Source organism: Eptesicus fuscus, chromosome 2 (assembly GCF_027574615.1).
Source record: "Eptesicus fuscus isolate TK198812 chromosome 2, DD_ASM_mEF_20220401, whole genome shotgun sequence".
Lineage (NCBI taxonomy): Eukaryota > Metazoa > Chordata > Mammalia > Chiroptera > Vespertilionidae > Eptesicus > Eptesicus fuscus.
The window spans coordinates 88,123,687-88,139,011 of record NC_072474.1 but is presented as its reverse complement, the minus strand read 5'-3'; the positions used below and the strand labels follow the sequence as shown (position 1 = coordinate 88,139,011).

At 39.4% G+C, this 15,325-nt stretch overlaps 1 protein-coding gene across 1 annotated transcript in view; it reads left to right on the top strand.

Annotated features, from left to right (window-relative positions):
* Nucleotides 1-622: 622 nt before the first annotated feature.
* The window catches only part of ATP10D (ATPase phospholipid transporting 10D (putative)), a 76,298-nt gene continuing 61,595 nt past the window's right edge, over nucleotides 623-15,325 (top strand). Inside the window, exon 1 of the mRNA XM_008140370.3 lies at nucleotides 623-873. The gene's annotated coding sequence lies outside the window, so the exon portion shown is untranslated. The remainder of the gene's footprint in view (nucleotides 874-15,325) is intronic.

The window sequence follows — 15,325 nt, the reverse complement described above, 5'->3', positions numbered from 1 at the left end:
TTAGGCCCGATCCCCTGGGGAGTGGGCCTAAGCTGGCAGGTGGACATCCCCCCGAGGGCTCCCGGACTGCGAGAGGCCACAGGCTGGGCTGAGGGAACCCCCTGAGTGCATGAATTTTCGTGCACTAGGCCTCTAGTAATAATAATAATTAGCTGTGAGTTTTAAGCTAACAGAGCCTGGCAGGTGAGTGGATAAAGCCACATTCTATTTAATGAGGGAGGGGATAAATGTCCGGGAGTGGGGGGGGGGGGGGGAAGCAATCAGAGTTGAGTTATTTTACTCCTTTTCTTTTCTAGTTCTAAAACAATAACATTAAATGTTTCGATTTTATCCCTTTACACTCCACAAATTAATTGCCAAGCGTTTCAAGCCTGGGTGAATGGGTGCCTTGTTACCCCGAGTTTCAGCAAAACACGAAGGAGCCAGGCCGTCAACCGCAGGCCATCTGCACCAAGACGGTGAGGCCCTGGGCCGCGGGGCTCGGCGCTGGGAAACGGGCCCCCGAGTCCCACACCTGGAGCCGGGGCGGCCCAGCGGCGGCTCCGCCCCCCGCGTCACGGGAGGCGGGGCGGCGGGGCGGCGGGCGATTGGCCGGGGCGCCCGCAGCGCCGGAGCCGGCGGAGGGGCCGGACGGGGAAAGGGAAGAGGAGGTCGCCGGTCTGCCCGGCCCGGCTCCAGCTCTGGCAGCTGAGTTTGGGAGCTGAGAAGTGATTTTTTTTTTTTAATTTTTTACTTTATTTTTTAAATTCCCGAGATCAGATGGCTGGCGTGGAAGCACCGCCCGTCTCCACCCTTCGGATCTGTGCTTGGCTCTTCTCTTGCTTCTTGGGACTCGGGATCGTCGTGCTGTGATGCGAGCCGGGGGAGGACTCGGTAAGGGGGAAGAGCGAGCCCCTTCTGGCTGGTCCCTGCCTTCGGTTTCGTTACCCGCCGCCTTCCCTTTCTCTCCTGATCCTCTGTCTCATCTTCCCCTCCTGCTCGCCCTCTCCCCCAGTGATGGTGTTCGGGGTTGACGAACTGCCTCAAAACTAGCTGTTAGGGCTGTGGAACTTCTTTTTAAGGAAAAACGCACCGTTTTCAGTCCCCTGATTTCGAAAGAGGAATTATTTTATCTTTTCTGAATGCTGGGTTTTGTGGAAAGGCAAATTATGCTTGCGTGTCCCCCCCTCCCCCCCCCCACCTTTGTCATCTCATTTTGAAATGCAGGAGTTTAAGGCAATTTTGGCTCTGTCTCAAAGGTAATGAAGAGGATGGGAGGCTGAAAAACCACGGGTTGATTCCTTAAGGGGGGAAATGGTGTTTGTTTTGGAGCTTGCCCGCAAATAGTTTTTAAGGGAGAGCTGCAAAAAAAAAAAAAAGTTTGTGCTCTTCCCAGCAAACACTAACTCTGCAGAACTAAATAGTTGTTTGAGGCATCCTTCATTTTACATTATAAAACACAGAGTCACACTCGGCTATGCACAGCAGTGAGGCAGCTGGCTGGGTTAGTGACACACTCCAGTGTGGAGGGTTAACCTCCCTGTGCCTTTAGAAAGGATGCATTTAAAGTAGTCTTAATCATGAGGGCATGTTAACACAGGTATTTAGAAAGTTGTCTAAATAAGAGCAAAGTTCCTTCTTGCTTCTTTTCACCTAGTTCTTTGCAAGGAGAAAAACAACCCTATAGTCTGAGAGCAAGCCTTTGACTAAAATCAACCCTGAAAGATGGACCAACAAGGATTGGCTCCTTATCCACCAACATGTATTATATTCTGTATCAGAAAAGGAACTCCAGAGTAGATACTTATTTTTAAGTTGGGCTAGGTCACATTTCTGTGAAGATACCATTATTTTAAAAAATCTTTGCCCTAGCCAGTTTGGCTCAGTGGATAGAGCATTGGCCTGCAGACTGAAGGGTCCCGGGTTCAATTCTGGTCAAGGGCACATGCCCGGGTTGTGGGCTTGGTCCCCAGTGGGGGGCTTGCAGGAGGCAGCCGATCAATGAGTCTCTCACATCATTGATGTTTTCCATCTCTCTTTCCCTCTCCCTTCTTCTCTGAAATCAATAAGAATATATTTTAAAAGAATCTTTGTTGGCTTAAAAAAATATAGCATATTTATTTATTTATTTATTTTTAAAGATTTTCTGCCCATACTTCTTCAATTTTATAACATATTTTTAATTGATTTTTTTTTACAGAGAGGAAAGGACAGGGATAGAAAGTTAGAAACATCAATGAGAGAGAAACATCGATCAGCTGCCTCCTGCACACCTCCTACTGGGGATGTGCCCGCAACCAAGGTACATGCCCCCGACCGGAATCGAACCTGGGACCTTTCAGTCCACAGGCCGACGCTCTATCCACTGAGCCAAACCGGTTAGGGCTATATTTATTTTTTATTTCAGAGAGGAAGGGAGAGGGAGAGAGAGGAACATCAGTGATGTGAGAGAATCATTGATCTGCTGCTTCCTGCATCCTCCCCCCACTCCCCCCACCCCCCACTGGGGATTGAGCCAACAACCCCAGCATGTAACCTGTCAGGGAATCCACCTGTGACCTCCTGGTTCAAGGGTTGATGCTTATCCACTGAGCCCCTCTGGCTGACCCTTCGTTGGCTTTTTAAGAGCAAACGTGTAATAAATACATAATCATTGCAACAGAGTCAACTCACTCACTGCCCCAGTGTGAACTTCCACAACAATATACTGTAAAAAGTAGTGTCTTTCTGGATTCTTTCCTATTCTCATTACAAATACAGATTACCTACCTACATGCGGATAGTTCGTTTTTATCAAAATGAGATCATACTGCTGTGAAAGAGTTTCAATCTGAAGTGAACTAGAGGATATAAAGTGGACAGCCGCAGGCATGTGCCCTCAGAAAAACAAAACTAAAAGACTGATAGGTGATTTCCTATAAATGCCTGGTTTACAGAAAACTGATCCTGTGGCATTTTTTTTAAACAGTAGGGGGTGTTAATCAGGTGGCCTCATATCAACCTTGACAATTTTGCTCATAAACCATAAGCTTATAAACCTCTGTTTCCAGAAATGTGACCAAGACTAACCCAGGCCGAGTTGGTCTCACCAAATTGGTCTAAATTGAGCTTTATTTGTGTGACTGGATTGGTTTTGTCTGCTTGAGGAATTTCCAAAGCTGATCTCTGTTTGATTTCATTTTAATAGACTCTAAACTCTCCCCACTTCCTGTTCCCTGTCCATAAATACAGCCTTCCCCAAACCCTCAGTGGGTTTGCCTGTAGCTTGCTATAGTATGTGTGTTCCAAATTGTAATTTTTCTGCTATTTCTCATTGAACTCACTTATTTCTTCTTTCTTCTTTCTTTCTCTCTCTTTCTCTCTCTCTCTCTCTCTCTTCTTCCTTCCTTCCTTCCTTCCTTCCTTCCTTCCTTCCTTCCTTCCTTCCTTCCTTCCTTCCTTCCTTCTTTCCTCCCTCCTTCCCTCTCTCTCTCTCTCTCTCTCTCTCTCTCTCTCTCTCTTTCTCTCTTTCTCTCTCTCCTCTCTCTCTCTCTCTCTCTCTCTCTTTCTTCTTTTCTTTCCTTGACAATTTTGAGCTTGCTTTTTTATTTGGGTCAACACTGTAATGGTTTCACCCACTATTCAAAAGTAGAGCATTCCTATGAAAACTTATCTTAAACCAAAATGGCATAAAGCAAAGAAGCAGTTAACATTAATTTATATGGGAAAAATTTGAGTGTTCCCAGACTAAAAAAAATTAAATAAATAACCTACCAACTCATGCCAAATGCTCTTAATTATGTTCAGTTTTACACTCAACGTAACACCCGTATGAGCATTCAGGCTTCTCTGGTACCTTGGGACACATGTTGCAAATAGAGGTGCGAGATAAACCGAGATAAAGCACAGATGTTCAGAGACACAGTTCCCAGCTCCGGCAGCTCGATGCCGAGATGCTGAATGTAGTTCCCTGGGAAGGGGTTTGGCGGGGCCACTCTCGCTGCGGGGCATGCTGCTGCCTCTGTAATGATTGCTGCCAAACACGTGCTGAACACTATTTTCACTTTCTGCCTTTTTTCGTAAAATTGAAAATCTTCTTCAGATTTCTTTTGGTTAGCGGAAGCAGGTACTAATGTGGGTCTTTTGTAAAAATGAGTGGTGTGACGCAAACTTTGAAAAGCCCAGGATACCTGCGTGTAATGGAAAGCAGCAACATTTAAAAAGTTTTAGGGAGTTTAAAAAATAATATTGCAACTGCTACTTTAACATTTGTTAAATTGCATGAAAAGGATGGAGAATCTAGGCAGTCTAAAACAGGATGCGTGTCAAGGATGTTTGACCTTTGCACAGCAGGAACGGAATATTTTTGAATACAATGACTTAGTAACTAAATAGAAATTGAATAGGATATCATTTATTTTGATGCCAGTAAAATGAAGGAAATGCTCAGAATTTGATGACAATTTATAATAGAACAAAGATGACTCCTTGTTAGACAAATGTACTTTTAAGAATCAATTTTAAAAATTAAGAGGTAAAAAGTGAGCACATATTCAAGTCTTCATTAGATGTCTTATTGTCTGATCTAGTTGGAAGTATTTTTTTTTTAATGAAGGAAAATCAAAGAAAATACTGTAAGCAAGCTCACTTAGGGTTTCTTAAAAATCAAAGCATTGGTGAAGGTAAATTTAATAGCTTGAAACAAGGAGACTCGATTTATCAAGTCTTGGAACCATTATGTGTGTGGTGGATGCTCTCATCTTTCCTGGTCAATAGTTACAGCAGCTGAGCAGCTTTCCTTACACGTAGAAGAGGCTTGTTGTGAGCGTGTTCTCTTGAAAACACTGTTCCCTTCCTATTATCTTCAATGAGTGTATTTAATTTCGGAAATCATCTTAGTCATAGAAACAATACTTGTCACAAAACCAGTATCACTATTGGAGTAAGAAGTGGTCCTGATTTCATAAGAATTGCACCCTTAATGGGATCTTCTTTTATGATGCTCAGTGAAGAGTGTATTCATTCAGTTATTTGAGGTAATAACATGGGACTCTGCACTAAAACTCATAACCCTTGATGTAGAAATATATCCTAAGGAAGTCATCTGAATTCCATATGAAGATTTATATATATATGTTTATTACAGTGTTATCTGTGATATGGAAAAATATTTAAAATAAACTTAATTCCACAATAGCAAGCTTTTAAAATAAGTTAATGTACTATACCTCTAAATGGATAAAATTTAGTTTCCAAAATATTTTTAAAAATTTTGTGATTTAGAAAGATTTTTGCAATGTATTGAGTGAAAAAAATAAGATTTAATGCTATATCATCTTGAATGTATAGAATATAATTTTGAAATATAAATACATATAAAATATCATTTGCTCAATAAATATTGATTAAGCTTGTACTACATATCAGGCATTGTCCTAAATTAGTAAATGTTGAACAGCACTGTTGCACTTGCCATTTGCATACAAGTTCCTGTTTGTATCAATGGATATAACCACAGATATATCATGTACAAAAAAATTGGATTTCTATGTGGTAAAGTTATAGATTTTTATTTTTCAGTCTTTTTCTGATATGTCCAAATCTTCTACAGCAACTATTATTTTTATAATCACAAAAATGCCATTTTGAAAAATATCACCAAGAATACTATAAAATTAAAAGACCAACTCTAAGCTCTGTATTTTATATACCAATATGCCTTTTACAAAAGGTATTAAAAGCAGTGAGAGATTGATCAACACCCCTATGGAAAATGATCCCTAGTGAAAAACAGACTTACCTGGGCAATTCACAAAGGAAATGCAATTTTGACTTTTCTAAGGTTTCGGGAAGAGAGATGTTTACCTCCTAATAATTGGAGAATATTCAGCATAAAAATATGTTACCATATGTTCACACATCACATTAACAAACATGGAAAGCAATTCAAAATGGGTGAGGTTGTTGGGAAGACTACTTAATAACATGGAAAAAATGTTCATGATATGAGGAATGAAAACACTAAGTTACAAAATGATGTCCTATCTCTGAAAAATACTCCCATGATTGCCCGGCTGGTGTGGCTCAGTTGGTTGAGTGTCAACCTATGAACCAACCAGGCGGTCATGGTTCCATTCACGGTCAGGGCCCATGCCTGGGTTGTGGGCTTGATCTCCAGTAGGGGGCGTGCAGGAGGCAGCTGATGGATGTTTCTCTCTCATTGATCTTTTTCTCTCTCTCTCTCCCTTCCTCTCTCTGAAATCAATAAAAACATAACGTTAATAGTACTTAGTTTGGGTGGTGGGATTATATATGATTTCTATTTTTCTTATGATATTCATCTGTAGTTTCTAAAATTTCTACAATAAATATATTTTAGTTTTGTCCTCGAATGCAGAGAACATAGACGATATTACTTTTCCCCTCTTTCACAAAGCTTCCACTGTCTCTTGTATGTAATTGCATGTTAGGTGTCATTGTTTCTGAATTATATTTGCTGGTGAGAACATTTGATTTATAAGGGAAACCACCAGATAAAACTTATTCTAGTCACAGTCACTCTTCTGAGTCTAGCTGTTTTCTAGAAGAATAAGCAGTGTGGGTCTGATTCAAGCTTTATTCCTTTCCATTTCCTGTCGATCATGTCTGCTAAGGTCTCATGCTGATAGGTCTTTATTAAATCTTCCTTAATTTATTTTTCTAAAATCTGCTTTGTTCCATTTAAGGCCTTTCTGAATGAGGAAGATGAGCACAATTACATTTCTGTTAGCAAAACGAACTTATAAAATTTCAACTCTATGGAGGGTAGGTAATAACAAAATGCCTCCAGGAAAGACAATGCCATTGACTTCTCCTGCATGCCATCTCAAATACTTCTGTGTTATCACTGAGCTGACATCAAAAGCCACTCATTTGAGACACAAAGCTTTAAAAGTAGTCTGAAAAGATATAGTTTAATACTTAAAGATTTGTGTTGGCTAGTTTTAGTATGTACTTCCTGGCAACAGATTCCCTTTTAAGACATAATAAAACTAAACATTTTTGTTAGTGTTTCATAAGAAAAAAAGAAGGGAACATCTTCTCCATTCTTTGATCGTGGGTATATTTTTAGATGAAGATAAGGAAAGAAATACGAATCCTCATGACATTCAGCGGAGAGTTTGTTTTGCCTAGGGAATCAAGTTTTCTTATCAGAGGTCCTGAGTATCTTTGTAGAGGTATGGAATGATAGAGAGTCCCACACTGGTCATTAAAGTTGTAATTAATTGATTCTATGTGAAGTTAGAGACCCAGCATAAAAATATTTTCATAATTCATCTGTATACAACTTGGGCTATTTTCTTTTAATATACTTTGGATTTAATCAAGTTAGATTAAGTCTCTCATTAATTGCTGGTAATTTCATTTGCCACCTCTGTTTATGCAACCAGGCCCACATGATGCTGAACATGGTCATTTCAGAATACTGTAGATCGGTCGTGTTCTGAAGATATTAAGAATCAGCAGAAGGAACCTTGAAATAGGTTCTTATCTAGGAATTGAGAACCTTCTGACCAATAAGTGTTTTTTTTTCCTCCCACTAACTTAAATTTTCTAATGTAAAGGGCAACGAAGGTGGTATTTAAAAAGTATAACAGACTTGTTTTTGAGATCACTTTGATATCTAGAAATGTATATGCCCTTTGTAAGTATATGTTTTACTGCAACAATGATCTCAACTGTCTTTGGCTGTTCTGAAAGCTAAGCTGAAATTATAGCTGAATTTTGCCATAAACATGTCAAAGCCTGTCTCATGAGCATTAACCTCTGAAGAATTTCAGGTAATGAGGGAATCTCATGAAGTTCACACCTGGTCCCCCTACAGGAACTATGTACTCCTTGGAGACAAGAACCATGGCGTTTACAGAGGCTGTTTCACCGTTTTGGTTGTAGTGCCTGGAAAAGTGCATGGCTGACACGTTAGCCTTTTGGTAGCTATTTATTCAACAGGCATGAGGAAAAGAGATCTCTGAACAGCGAAATAGGTCTCACTAAATACGTCTTGTTAAGTTTCTATATTCTGCTCTCTGAAGACCATTGAGGTCATTAATTCCACTTATTTCTGTTTATTAACTATTCTAAGGTAGATGGAAGTAGGAGTTAAGCCTTAAGAAAGGCAGATATTTTGGCAGCCGTGGGAGAAACAAACCTATAAAATTAGACACGAGCATTCAAAACCAGGAGGTCTTCAACTACTGGAAGGCCACCTCTGGAGAGGCTTCTGAAGACCCTGAAGGCATCACTGTATAGAGCACTTCGCAATGACTGGTGCTCAACGCACTGGTGCTGAATTCTCAGAGAAGGAAATGCATTTAAAATGCTGAATAAAGTATAGGAAAATTGAGAACATATTTATGATGCTCTCCATCCTGGATGAAATTGTTTGGGTACTTAAAGGAATTAACCTTAAGCTGTCTGGAAATAAAAATAGGTTACTCAGAAGAACTTCCTTCCTATGAGTTTTGAAATTAACATACCTTGGCTATTTTTAAAAACAGATTTGAGTTGTTCTAGTTCCCTTTTTATGTCTCCCTATCACAGTCTTGCAAGTGGCCATTTTAGGCTGGCATGCTGTAGATTTTAATATGAACTGTAATGACTTTAGCATGCATAATAAAAGCTGTAATGAATTAACAGAAAATAAGCACATATCACTTCTACAGCCAGTGTATATAAGATTATTACAGATATTCTGCATGTAAGAGAGGTATTATGTTGCTCATTAATCGTATGTTCATTCCACAAACACATATTGAAAGTCTACTCTGTGCCTGATACTTACTATTTTAGGCCTATGCCATATCAATGAACAAAAGAGATATAAATTCCTCCTCTGATGGAGGCAGAAGAAAACAGAGCTAAAATACAAAAATAATTGCACCTTATTAGAAAGGGACATGAGTTCTATGAGAAATGAAACGGGAGGAAAACAGGGATTGCTGAGATAAGGCTTTGCAGAGGGGAGTGAAGGAGGAGAAGGGTATGGAGAGGACACGGGGATGCAGACAGCGAGGCACTGGTGGCTATAATTATAATGAAGATGAGAGCCTTTAGAGATTTGGAAATATCAGGATCTAACTTAGATTTTAACAGGACTAGGTGATAGTATTAGATGAGAGTGATGGTGGGAATGATACCACGTGGTGAGATTCTGGATATATTTTAAAGGCAGGGCCAACAGAATATGCTGACTGACTGTATGGATTTTGAGGGAAGACAGGACCCCCTGATGACTCAAAGGCTTTGGGGCTGAGGATCTAGAAGGATGAAGCTGCCATCAACTGACAGGGCTAATCTGGGGGAGGGGACAGCAGGTTCTGGGGAGAGTAGCAGGAGCTCAGTGTTCCACTTGTTTCCATTTGGAGATAGTTGTCAGTCAGATGGATGAGTCTGGACTTTGGGGAAGAGTTCTGAGCTGGAGAATAGTTACTTAGGGAAACCTGTAGTTCTCGTTTGATGGTCTTAGTTTTCTCAGTAAAACAGAAACAAGATCATCAGCAGGAAGGAAGTTGGGAGGAAGATACGTAGTTAGCGGAGAAAGTATGAAACAGTTGCCTGTTAAAATGGGAAAGTAAAGAGACTAGAAGTCCTATATGATGGCCGTTGGCAAGTGCGGCCAACTTGTAGTTCATGGTGGGTAATTTAAAGTGATACTAACCAGGCACATTATGTGTTTCTCTGTGGGCACTTTCAACCCATAGGTGTCGGAACAATATACTAGTATAGGGATTTGATATAACTGATTTGACTATAACTAGGGCAAGGGCTTTGCCAAGAAAGAAGTGAGAGAGGACCTAAGGTGTGGAGAGAACAAACAAGGAAGTGATCACAGTGTTGACCATAATTTCTAAACGTGTGAGCAGGGAGATGAGGCCATGCAAGAAGGAGGGGCAGTGAAAGATAGGGGGTCAGTTGCTTACAGGTCCCTGTGGGACCAGATGATATTGAAGTCAGGCTGAAATGGATCATTTATTTACAAGTAAATTTTATTTTTATATATTGGATCATATTTCATATACATGTAAAGAGCTTTCTAGTACATGCATCTAATGAGTGTTTGAAAATGAAATATTTGAATTTGTTAATTTATTTTTTTCAAATGAAGTATGCTTTTAGTATTTTTCCCCCTGAATGACTTAAGTTCAAATATTTTTATACTAGTCCCATTCTTTCTCTGAACTCTCAACATTCCTTGGTAGGCTGCCAGAAGCTATGTGCCTTCTACCAGCTTATTGCTCAAGTTTCTGCCCCATATCAGAGCCGTCTGCTGGCTGCGGAGGCTCTCACTCCAGCGGAGGTATTTGGATCAGGCTTGGGTAACCATTTACCAAGCTGTGTCACTTGGGTGAGTTTCCCAATCACTCTGAGGCTCAATGTTTTCAACCTTAAAGGGGGATAAAAACATGTACATTGTTGTCAGATTAAAGTTATGTATATTTATCCCCAGCACAGGACTTTGCATGTCTTTTTAAATGGTAGATATTGTTATGATCTCAGGTTTATTGAATTAATAATATTGTATTACAGTTGAATAACTGAATCTCAAAAACACACCATTCTATCATTTCAATAATGTAGATTTTAGGAGTATTCAGGATTACCAATGTTAGAACATAGTATTAAATATTGCTATCATTCAAATTTTAATATATGTTTATAATTTTCAGCTTTAAGAATAGGCTATGATATATTGGCAACTCACCATGAGTATGGGTGAGATTTTTTTTAGTTTCCAGTAACATGGAGAGACAACATACCACTGCAACATTTTTCCTGCCTTTTTGCTAGCTTAAACCAGTTTTGAGCCTAAGCGTTAGCAAAAGGTAACTCAATTGGAGGTATGATCCCTATAAGAAAAAGCTGAGATATATTGAAAAAAAGAGGTAATAAAGCTTTCAGTGTCTGAATGGACACATAAATACTTAATTCTTACAAAAGAAAATGGAAAAATCACTTACTATTTAATGTAGTTTGGAAACATTAAGAAGAGAGAAACTTTTCCCAGTAGGAAGCAATGCATCTAGACACCACAGTCATGTTGTATACCTCTGTCTTCTTTAAAAATAAACATGCTCTATTTGAAAGTTCTAAGGGACTCTTCATCAGCAGTGAACTAAAACACGTGGCGGGGGAAGGTGCCTTCCCTCAGTCTGAGCGAGAGGCTGCTCCTGTGATATAGAACTGTGTCTTTCCGTTCTGTTTCCCCAGCATCAGCCACAGCGTTTGGTGTTCAGGTCTCGTTTGCTGAGTGAATTGAGACTGAGTGGGCTTGGTTTTCGCACCCTTTTCTAAAGACGCATAAGGGCTATGTGCTTGATTAGAGTTGGCCTTTTCCCGTTAATATCCTATAATAACTGTTTATCTTCTTTTCCAAAGATTGTGTGGGGTGAAGAAAAAGACTTTTTTCCCCTCCTTTTATAGGTAGCACAGAAGTAATCACCAAGGGAGCCATGCCAACATGTCACCTTGGCACCTGATGCAATGAGACACCAGCAGAGATTTCAGATGATCTTACTGCCACCTTACTGCTTATTACCTGTCAGATAGGGAATCGGTCTCCTTGAGGTAATAAGCTTCTTATAGCGAGTTGGAGAAGTAGGTCAGATGTGACCCAGATTGAAACAAGCTTTAGTTTTATCTGCGTTTCAGAGATGTACAGGTCAAGAAAACTTTCACATCCCGGGTCTACTGTGAAAAATTTCATATCTTATAGCTATAACATCTCTCTCTCTCTTTTTATTGACCCTGACAGGTAAATTCTCTTTCCTCCCAGGTTTGGGGTATATAGGACTTGGATATTTTTGTTAGAGTTTTCTCATCTTGGTTGAGAAAAAGGTTATAAGTCTGTCAAGGCCAGGACCCATTGTTGTCCCTTGGAGGCCAGGATCCATTGTTCTCTCTTGCCAAACTTTTGGAAATGTTGGTTGAAACTGACTTGTAATTGTATTAAATCTGCAGAATCAATCCTGAAGGCCTCATCAGCTACCACTGGGTGTTTTTGTGTGTAAACTAGACTTTCGCTGTATTAGTTAATTCTAGCCTTAGATGAGAGGGTCTGCCTGTATCAGCTGTCAAGTCATCGGTACATAGCCTGGCTCTATACACTCAAAGAAGAAAGACTGCCCAATAATAGGAATGACATCTAATTAAATCTTCATTCTTAATTTCAACTTTACATATTGAGAGAAATTTACATAGCACAGTTCTCAAAGTATGTTCCAAGGACCAACTTGAGTACTACCTGGAAACTTGTTAGAAATGCAGACTCTTTTTTTTTTTTTTAAGATTTTAAAAAATTGATTTTTAGAGAGAGAGGGAAGGAGAGGGAAACAGAGAGAGAAACATCAATATGAGAGCAAAACATCTATCTGGCTGCCTCCTACATGCCCTCAACGGGGGATTGAGCCTGCAACCTGAGCATGTGCCCTGACTGGGAAGTGAACCTGGCAATCCCAGGTGCACAGGATGACACCCAGCCAACTGAGCCACACCGGGAAGGAAAGAAATCCAGATTCCTGAGCCCCACCCCAGATCTGCTGAATCAGCAACACGGGGGAGTGCTTCAGCACATTCAGGTACATACTGGAATTTGACAGCCACAAACAGAGCATCTTGAAATGACTACACACAAGAATGTTTTTCTCTTTTAGACAAGTGAGCTCATGTATGTACATTTCAAGTTGTGTGTTGGCTGATGATGACCTCATAAGTTTTTAAATACTAACTGGACTTAAGGGAATTCATTATCCCATATTTATCTTTGATGATCTGCCCTGCTACAAAATTTCCATTAGGCATTCATTGAGGGAAACAGGGTTTTGAGCTCTGTCTGCTTTCAAGTACATTTGTACACAAAAAGGAACATAGTATCTGTTATTTTAGGCACACTCTGTTATAGATTGTAGCTTTCAATATCTTCTAGAAAAATATAGTTATTTGAAATAACTATAATATAAATGTAGATTATTAATTAGAAATAATCTAATTTAAATGATCATATTTGATTATTTGAAATTTTATGTATAAATGGAATTGTATAGTTGGAAAGGCATGACTTTGGAGTCAGATATTGCATGCCTTGAGTTATATTCTTTGATCTTTTACCTCTTCTGAAACTAGGAAGTAAAACTTCATACCATGTTGTGAAGATTAAATTAAATGGCATGTGAAATGTATTTTGTAAGCATTAATTATTATGAAAGTGTTATATGTACTTATTTTCTAGCAATGTTTGGCTTGTATTTCTTTATTTCTAATCTTAATTGATCTTATGCCTAAAATTGATAGCTTATAGATTTTAGAACTTTAATTACAGGTTTTATTCAGCTTCTGTGGGTCAGTGGGATATTGGATCATGTAGCATCATGCACACATAATGCATAGGGCAGCATTAGACTGTTTCATAGCTGTTAATTAAAACTTCTTCCTTTAAAAACTTGAAAATGAAAATTTAAAAATTATAATTCAATACATTTCATTGTAACAAAGAAAGAAAAGTTAACAAGCTCCTACTATTCCTTTTTTTTTTTGGAAACCCAATAGATTGTAGCAATTCACACTCCCATTGCCAGAATTATATTTAATTTGCTAAATTTTATTGAGGTTTTTCATCAATATTCATAAGTGAAAGTGATTTATAATTTTCTTGTGCCAATTATAAAGACATTTACACATGCATATTTTTAGAACATAATTGATATTTCTGAGATGGTGATTAATGATTACTTGCAATGAAATTTTTTTTCCCTACTATATAATTGCCTTACTGTGAAATAGTATTGCAAGTTGGGTGTATATAGCATTTGGTTTGTATTAATCTCATATTCAGTCCCTGTCTAGCAGTGTTAAACGTGTATGTTAAGAATTTTTTTTAAAACCTAGTTGGCTGTTTGTAATTGGTGGTTGTTATTTTCTTTAAAAAAATTATTATTAATTTCAGAGAGGAAGGGAAAGGGACAGAGAGAGAGAAAATCAATGATGAGAGGAGAATCATTGATTGGCTGCCTCCTGCATGCCCCTACACTGGGGATGGAGCCCACAACCTGGGCATGTGCCCTGACTGGGAATTGAACAGTGACCTGGTCGATAGGTCGAACCTCAACTCCTGAGCCACGCCAGCCGGGCTATGTTAAGAATCTTGATCTTGGTCATATGAATTAACATTTACATTCTAGATAAAATGCTGATGTCAGTTAATTAAAGCAAGGTGTCAAGAGACAGGTGTCCTTTGTCACTGCATTCTGGGTAATGTTGAACATCAGGTCGTCACGCTCAGCGCAGGAACATGCAGGCTTTTTCAAAGCGTTAATCGTTAGTGGTATTTTCCATCACTGACCAGCAGGAAGTTTGCTGTAATTCTAATTTCCACACAGTAGTAGTTGCTCTTAAACTAAAGTGAAGTTAAGAATGGAGATTTTAATAAAAACCTAGGAAAACTATATTTTGTTTTTTAATAAAATGCTAAATCTCCCTGCCTGTAAGGATAGCAGCTCACTGGGGAGTAGAGTATCAAGACCTAAGCATTCTTTCTGGTTCTAAGTGACGATAATGGAACTTACTTCTTTGTGTGTATGTGTGTTTTTAAAATGTGTTGTTAATTCTCGGGTTAGGGTTCCAATCAGTGGCATAATATTAGGTCAAATAAAGCACGGAACCATTTTATTTATTATCAGGAAACCATGACAGATCAGCTCCTTGTGGATAGGGCTAAATCTTAGAATTATGAATGATATTTTTGAAAAACCTTAAAAATGTTCCTCAGAGCCTCTGTCTACTGGGTGGCTCTACTTTCCCATGGGAACGGTTGATAGAGGCTTTTACTATCTTTAGCTAATTGGTTGCCTGGCAGACTCTTCAGTTAAAGAGGCAGTATGGGAAAAGGAAGCAAAAACACCTCGTTTCCTCTTTTGTGTCTCAGCGTGGCTTTCCTTCCATTAGAAGCAGGAGTAAGTGTGAGAAAACACAAGTACAGTAGTCCCCCTTTATCTGCTGGCGATATGTTCCAAGACCCCCCGTAGATTCCAGAAGCCAAAGATAGTACTGAATCCTAAATACACGGGTCATTGATCATCTAACTTTGGCCAAGTGTGAGACTCCCTGGAGTCTGGGAAGGAGTTAGAGAAGGTCCCTGACCTTGAAGAATGAAGCTACCTGAAGCACACTGTAGCAAGTGCCAGTGATTGAGCCATGCTCAGGTTATAATGGGAGCGGAGCCGGGAGTACCTTACTGTAGCTCCTGTGTGGATCCTCCTCCATCTCTCCCACTCCAAGGGCAAGCTAAAACAAGATGAGTAGGGGCTGTTGTGGTGAGTGGGTGATATGATTGACC